The 8385-nt window shown below is 54.1% G+C and overlaps 1 pseudogene; it reads left to right on the top strand.

Moving 5' to 3' along the window:
- Window positions 1-6827, top strand: part of LOC124304222 (uncharacterized) — a 7478-nt pseudogene extending 651 nt beyond the window's left edge.
- The last annotated feature ends 1558 nt before the right edge of the window (window positions 6828-8385 follow it).

The following is an 8385-nucleotide window of genomic DNA, read 5'->3' as shown; positions in this document are numbered from 1 at the left end:
ACCCCCGGTTGCCCGTCCGTCTGCCCGGCGGTACCTGCACGGTAAAGAGCCGCATTGAACTGCGTCGGGCCCGCCGCAAGCGCGGTCAGCGATTCCCGGTGGTCGGACCTAGCGCCGTCCTCGGGCCTGGCCAGCTGTTCGCTGGGACTTTCAGGACCCGTCTTGAAACACGGACCAAGAAGTCTAACATGTGCGCGAGTCATTCGGACGAGCAAACCTGAAGGTGAAATGAAAGTCAAGGTCAGCCCAGCGCTGACCGAGGGAGGATGGGCCGCGTCACGATGCGGCCCCGCACTCCCGGGGCGTCTCGTTCTCACTGCGAGAAGAGGCGCACCCAGAGCGTACACGTTGGGATCCGAAAGATGGTGAACTATGCCCGATCAGGACGATGTCAGGGGAAACCCTGATGGAGGTCCGTAGCGATTCTGACGTGCAAATCGATCGTCGGAACTGGGTATAGGGGCGAAAGACTAATCGGACCATACAGTAGCTGGTTCCCTCTGAAGTTTTCCTCAGGATAGCTGGCACTCGCGTACAAAACGTACATGAGTCTCATTCAGTAAAGCGGATGATTAGAGGCCTTAGGGCCGAAACGACCTCAACCTATTCTCAATCTTCAAATGGGTGAGATCTCTGGCTTGCTTGAACTATGAAGCCACGAGATCTCGGATCAGAGTGCCAAGTGGGCCACTATTGGTTAGCAGAACTGGCAGTGTGGGATGAACGCAACGCCAAGTTAAAGCGCTAAATTTGACGCTCATGGGATACCATGAAAGGCGTTGGTTGCTTAAGACAGCAGGACGGTGGCCATGGAAGTCGGAATCCGCTATGGAGTGTGTAACAACTCCCCTGCCGAAGCAACTAGCCCTGAAAATGGATGGCGCTGAAGCGTCGTGCCTATACTCGGCCGTCAGCGGCATACGAGGCGGCCTAGGCCGTTATGAAGCCCTGACGAGTAGGAGGGTCGCGGCGGTGTGCGCAGGAGGGTCTGGGCGTGAGCCTGCCTGGAGCCGCCGTCGGTGCAGATCTTGGTTGTGGTAGCAAATACTCCAGCGAGGCCCTGGAGGACTGACGTGGAGAAGGGTTTCGTGTTAACAGCCGTTGCACACGAGTCAGTCGATCCTAAGCCCTAGGAGAAATCCGATGACGATGTTGGTGTATTTCTATGCCTGACACGCGCGTCGTGACGCCGGTGATTGTGCGAACGTCGGGCCTCGCTCGGCGTTCCCCCCGGCGTGGGCGCGCGCGGTTTGTAATGTGACACACCCGTCGGGCGAAAAGGAATCCGGTTCCTATTCCGGAACCCGGCAGAGGAACCGTTTACAAGTCGGGCCCTCGCATGAGAGTTTGTCGGGGTAACCCAAAAAGACCTGGAGACACCGTTGGGAGATCCGTTAAGAGTTTTCTTTTCTGTATAAGCGTTTGAGTTCCCTGGAATCCTCTAGTAGGGAGATAGGGCTTGGAACGCGGAGAGCACCGCAGTTGAGGCGGTGTCCGGATCTTCTCCTCGGACCTTGAACATCCAGGAGAGGGCCACGTGGAGGTCTCGCGCCGGTTCGTACCCATATCCGCAGCAGGTCTTCAAGGTGAAGAGCCTTAGGTCGATAGAGTGATGTAGGTAAGGGAAGTCGGCAAATTGGATCCGTAAGTTCGGAATAAGGATTGGCTCTGAGGATCGGGGCGTGTCGAGCTTGGTCGGGAAGCGGGTTTGGCTGACGTGCCGGGCCTGGCCGAGGTAGTGGTAATAACCGGATCCAAGCTCGGTCCCGTGCCTTGGCCTCCCGCGGATCTTCCTTGCTGCGAAGCTTAGGCGGCGGTTAGCCGTTGCCGTTGTCCTCTTCGGCCGCCATTCAACGGTCAGCTCAGAACTGGCACGGACTGGGGGAATCCGACTGTCTAATTAAAACAAAGCATTGCGATGGACCTAGCGGGTGTTGACGCAATGTGATTTCTGCCCAGTGCTTTGAATGTCAACGTGAAGAAATCTAGGCAAGCGCGGGTAAACGGCGGGAGTAACCATGAGTTTGACTTTCTTAAGTGGGTTGTGGCTGGGTGTCGGAGCGGTGGTTGAGTGCTCGCGACGTCCTAGCTGCAACTCACATGTGCCAACCGTCACCTCCTCGTGGTGAGAGTCGGGCAATGGGTGCGGGTATTACAACCCGCATCGAGCTAACGACGGTTGGCTGTCGGCCGCCCAAAGACGGCTCCCCTCGGGGAGTCGTCATATGCCCACCGACCGGCCACTGGCGGGCGGGCGATAAACGGCAGGGGCTTAAGGGCGGGGGAGGTTGCCAGCCCCCCCCCCCCCCACTAACTTTCAGCCGGCCCGCAAACAAGAAAGATTAAAACCAGAACCCGCCGCGTGCCTCAGCCCGGCAGGCCTGCTGAAACAAGCACCCGGGGGGAGCTAGCCGATCCCCCCGAGGTGGCTGTGGGGGTAGTGGACGACCCCACGCCAGTCCCTGAAGACGAACCGCACCCTATCGACCCAGACCCAGCACCCAAGCGGTATGCCTGCGGTGACTGCGAGCAGGACTTCGCTACAAAGCGAGGGCTTGGAGTTCACCGCAGGATACTGTACCCTGTGGATGTAAATGCGGCTATTGAACTGCCCGGCGCCAAGCTCAGATGGAGGGATGAAGAATTGCGTATGATGGAACGCCAGGAGGCTCAGGCCACCGAGCGAGGAGTGAGGTTCATGAACCTACACCTTCTCGCTCCGGTCCCTGGTAGGACCCAGGAGGCGATTAAAGGGGTCCGGCGCAGGCCGGACTACCGAAGAATGGTTGAGGCAGCCCAGCACCAACTAGAGGCTGCCCACTCGCTCCCTGGGACTCCTACTAGACTACCATGACAGAGGAGCCGTTCGCTGCCGTTACCGCGTGAGCGCTGTCCCTCCGCCGATCCAGCAATGGTAACACCGCCCACCCCAGCGGCACCTGCTCCCGCTACAACTTGGGGGCAGGACCTTGCCGGAGCTTTACGTCGCTCGATCGTGATAGCCCGGCAGGAGGAGCATCATCGTGCCAACGAGTTGGCCTTCATCGCTGATGATGCTCTTGATAGGGGAAATACAGACGTCGCCATAATCGAGTGGTTAGGCAGAGTATTTCCCCCTGCAGCCGCTGCAGCTGGATCCAGGCGCCGTGAGCCGGCCGCAAACTCAATCCGCCAGAGGTATGGAAAGCTGCCGTCAAGGAGGACACCGCGTCGTCGTGAGTACGCCAGAGTCCAGACCGGGTGGAAAAACCATCGACGTCACGTAGCTCGGGAGATCCTAGAAGGAGGCCCCAGTTCGACCAACCACACCGTGGACGAATTAGTCACGCACTGGGGCCCACTCCTTGGACATCCGTCTAAGGACTGGGCAGGACCTTCTAGGATCCCGCCCGAAAGACCCGAGCTACGGTACACGTGGGACCCGATCTCCGCTCAGGAGATTGACGACATCAAGGTACCCGTGTCGTCGTCACCCGGTCCAGACATGGTTACGGCGAGGCAGTGGCGCGCGGTATCACCATCTACCCGCGCGCTCCCCTATAATGTCGTCATGCTCAAGGGGGGGTTCCCAAGATAACTCCTTTAGAGCCGGACTATCTTCATTCCGAAGAAAAAGGTACCGGAAAATCCTGGGGACTACCCACCAATTCCGATTGGCTCGGTAGTAGTTCGCCAACTCCACCGCATTCTTGCTGTCCGCCTTAGATCCGCCAACCTTACCGACGATCGCCAGCGTGCGTTTATTGCGGCCGACGGAACGGCCGAAAATACGGCCGTCCTTGACGACATCTTATGGACGGCCCGCACGCTGCGTCGCGAGCTTCACGTGGCTACCCTTGATGTCGCAAAGGCATTTGACACGGTAAGCCACGGGGCGCTCGCAACGATCGTCGGACCGCTCGGCCTACCGACCGGCTTGGTGTCCTATGTGGCCGAGCTGTACAAAGGCGCTACCACCAGGCTGGCGGCGGACAGGAGAATGTCCCCTCCGGTACCAATCCGACGCGGAGTTCGTCAAGGAGACCCCCTCCCGCTGATTCTTTTCAACCTGATCGCAAACAAAATCCTTGCGGCCGTGCCCTCTGAGGTTATGTTCATCCTCGAAGGCGAGCGGATTGCCTGTCTCGCGTTCGCGGATGACCTGACCCTAATAACATCCTCTAAGTGGGGAATGCAGAGGGCACTCGCTAAGGTTGAAGAGACGGTAGCTGGCATGGGGCTGATGCTCAACCCGTCCAAGTGTACCGCTTTATCTTTGGTGCCCGCCGGTAAGGTGAAGAAGGTCAAAACCGTAGTCGAACCGCTGTTTCGACTACGGGACGGCCGTCTGACCCAAACCGGCGTGCTCCAGAAGTGGAGTTACTTGGGAGGCGAGTTCATCCCCGGGGGGCTCACGACTGTCGAGGCCGAGCTTGGAGCGGAGCTCGATAACATCACCAGAGGTCCGCTCAAGCCGCAGCAACGACTAACCATGCTGCGGCTCTTCCTGCTACCCAGGGTCTATCACTTACTGGCCCTGGGTAGGACTACGGCAGGAAGGCTCGAGTCGCTCGACCAACAAGTCAGGCGCGCGGTACGCGCCTGGCTTAGGCTCCCCGACGACACGGCGGTTGGCTACTTCCACGCCTCAGCCAAGAATGACGGATTGAGTATTTCCTCCCTCACCACCCTTATTCCGGCAATGATCATCAGCCGCCTCGGCCGATTAAACCAAAGCGATTTTCCCTCAGCCCGGGCAGCGCATGCAGATCAAAGGGTCCAGCGTAAACTTGGCTAGGCCCGGCGCACGCTGCGCAAAGCCGGGCTGCTGGGCAATGACCCATCAGCCGAGGCACGTCGGCAGCTATGGGCGACGGTACTGCACGAGTCGGTGGACGGACAGGAGCTCCGGAAATCTTCCGCGAGCGCCCTGTCCAGTAACTGGGTCCACCACGGGACCGATGCTATCCCGGCCCGTGATTACGTGCAGTACCACGACGTCCGAGTTAACTGCCTCCCCACTTTAGTGCGCACCTCACGTGGGCAGCGACGCACCAGCCGGCGTACCACCTGCCGTGCTGGATGCGACTCTTCGGAGACCGCTGCCCACGTCATACAGCAATGCTGGAGAACGCATGGAGGCAGGGTAAAGCGTCACGACGCGGTTTGCGCGACGCTAGCTGCCGGCCTTAGGGATTAGGGCTGGAACATCCAGAGGGAGAGGGTGTTTAAGACCTCCGAAGGAAACCGGAAGCCCGACATCGTAGCGAGCAAGGAGGGGCGCGGGGCAATCATCGATGCCCAGGTCGTCTCAGGCGTAACCCCGCTTTCGACAAGTCACGCCAAGAAGCGGGGTTACTATGCCGACAACCGGGACTTGCTGGAGGGCGTAGCTGCGCACCCAGCGGTCCCGGTAGCAAACATCGAGACGACCACGTGCACCCTCACATGAAGGGGGGTTTGGTGCGAGCAATCGCACCAAAGCCTCTGCTCGCTCGGGCTTTCGGACAGGCTCCTCGGAGGTATCAACACTCGGGTGATGCAGGGGTCACATACCAACTGGGTGCGGTTCAACCAAATGACCGGCTTCAGGCGTCGTCCACATCTTCCTCAGCCCCGACAGGGCATCGGCTAGCTCCTGTTGCTGAGGTAGGGGCCCGCGGTCCGGAGTGTGTCAAGTGTTCGTGTTGTCCACGTATTTGTCTTGTCCACGTCCTTCATTTAATCGCCGATAGATTTTAAAATAGCCAAACGCCTCGTCATCGAATTAGTGACGCGCATGAATGAATTGAAGAGATTCCCACTGTCCCTATCTACTATCCAGCGAAACCACTGCCAAGGGAACGGGCTTGGAAAAATTAGCGGGGAAAGAAGACCCTGTTGAACTTGACTCTAGTCTGGCACTGTAAGGAGACATGAGAGGTGTAGCATAAGTGGGAGGTGGCAACATCGTCGGTGGAATACCACTACTTTCATCGTTTCTTCACTCACTCGGTTAGGCGGAGCGCGTGCGTCAAGGACTTTCCTCCCGGCTGTCACAGTGTTCTAGAGCCAAGCGTGTAAGAGTGGCGTGAGGCTTCGGCCGATCGTCGATCATACTCCCGCGTGATCCGATTCGAGGACACTGCCAGGCAAGGAGTTTGACTGGGGCGGTACATCTGTCAAAGAATAACGCAGGTGTCCCAAGGCCAGCTCAGCGAGGACAGAAACCTCGCGTAGAGCAAAAGGGGAAAAGCTGGCTTGATCTCGATGTTCAGTACGCGTTGAGACTGCGGAAGCACGGCCTATCGATCCTTTCGGCTCGAAGAGTTCTCAGCAAGAGGTGTCAGAAAAGTTACCACAGGGATAACTGACTTGTAGCGGCCAAGCGTTCATAGCGAGGTCGCTTTTTGATGCTTCAATTTCGGCTCTTCCTATCATTGCGAAGCAGAATTCGCCAAGCGTTTGATTGTTCACTCACTAATAGGGAACGTGAGCTGGGCTGAGACCGTCGTGAGACAGGTTAGTTTTACCCTACTGATGACTCGTCGTTGCGATAGTAATCCTGCTCAGTACGAGAGGAACCGCAGGTTCAGACATTTGGTTCACGCACTCGGTCGAGCGGCCAATGGTGCGAAGCTACCATCCGTGGGATTATGCCTGAACGCCTCTGAGGCCGTATCTTCTCTAGTCAAAGGGGGAAACGATATTTCTAGGAGTCTCGTGGGTCGGAAGGTTTATCATAAATGACTGATCTGCTATTCAAGGACGAGAAAAGTAATGTTCTGCATATGCGATTTCCCGAATCTAGCGTCAACTTTTGGACTATCACAGTTCACTAACACTCGCCCATGACTACATCGATAGGCGCACACAATGAACAACGCGCGGAGACCGATCGTGGCAACACCGCAGCGTCGGCCGCCACGGACTCGCTAGTACAGTGTGTATACCAGAGACCGTTGTGCGTACTGTGATTTTTCTACGAAACAAAAGTGTGGTTATGTTGAAAGTGAATACAGAAAATTTGGTACGGTATAAAGGGAAACGGAAAAAAAAGTCAGTGGTTGCTGGTAGATTAAAGCTCATTGAGCGGAATAAAAAAAAGCCAGATGTGGCACGTATCGAGGAGCCAACGACCATCCTCCGTTGCATGCGATTAATCGATCCTAATGAAGTCAACAAAAACATGATATGCAGCAATTGTAAAAAACAATTGGCATTTAATCATATCGTGGAAGAAAAAACAACGGGCTTCCACTACATTTGGACTATGAAATGTGATACTTGCTTCACGCTAACGAAATGCCACTCAAGCAAGTCACACTTCAACGACGGTCATCGTTACTATGACGCCAACACTGCAGCTGTACTTGGTATGTTATTATGCAACCATTATGTGCTCTTCGATATTTTCTCCTCATAACTAATCGATTATGCATACATGAAGTGAATATCTTCAATTTTGTCATTGGAAATGAGAATCTCATCTCAAAACCTAACCTCGAACTGCGAATTCATAGGTGCCGTTCACTCCGGAGCAGGATGCAATGCACTGAGGAAAATTGCAATGTGCATAGATATGCCGGTCTTGAGTCAGGAAACATACAAGCGCTATGAACGTGAAATCGGTCCACTCATCGAAGAAGCTGCCAAGGACAGTAGCCAAGGTGCAGCAGCGGAGGAACAAAACTTAGTCGTAGAGCATATCAATACGCTGCGTGATAAATTGTAAGCTTTCTGTCGTTGTGACAGAACATTTCATTCTCTTGAATGGCATAACTAAGATTGTTTTCATGAAAAGGATATTGGTGGAATTATTGCACAACAAACAAGGATACTGCAGTATTATCATAAAATAATAGTTCCGTATAAAATTTCCGTTTTATCGTACCTGAATTCGTACTATCCATGTCAAGAATCTATTGATAATTTTTCTTACTCAATTGCATGTAAGTCAACAACGTTGCCATCAAATTAATAAGTGGTTGTAAGCACCTCGCAGCATGAATTTTACATACAAATATACCGTTAGATTTCAATGGTTAATTCCAAACCATAATGAAGTTTGCACCGTTGGAACGCAACGGAATTCTGTTTTTTCTTGAGCCGAGCTCGAGATTCTCATTCAATATTTGGCCAGGACAATAAAACGATTTGTTTTCAAGATCCAAAGACAAATCGGTAGGAGAATTTTCATGGTTTTTGAAATTGAACGAACGATTAAAAAAAAAACGTATTTTCCGTTGGACCTCAACTTTTCAAGCTTCAGTGTCATAATTCCAACAATATCGTATTCGTGAATGAATACGTTAGTTTAGTGATTTGAAACAGAGATTTGTATAAAAAAAAATTTATTCACACACCAAACGTTATAACAGACAAATGAAAATAATATTGAATAATTATATGAATAAAAAAATATAC

Source organism: Neodiprion virginianus, chromosome 4, assembly GCF_021901495.1.
Source record: "Neodiprion virginianus isolate iyNeoVirg1 chromosome 4, iyNeoVirg1.1, whole genome shotgun sequence".
NCBI lineage: Eukaryota > Metazoa > Arthropoda > Insecta > Hymenoptera > Diprionidae > Neodiprion > Neodiprion virginianus.
The sequence above is the reverse complement of the archived record's forward strand: the minus strand, read 5'-3'. Positions and strand labels throughout refer to the sequence as shown.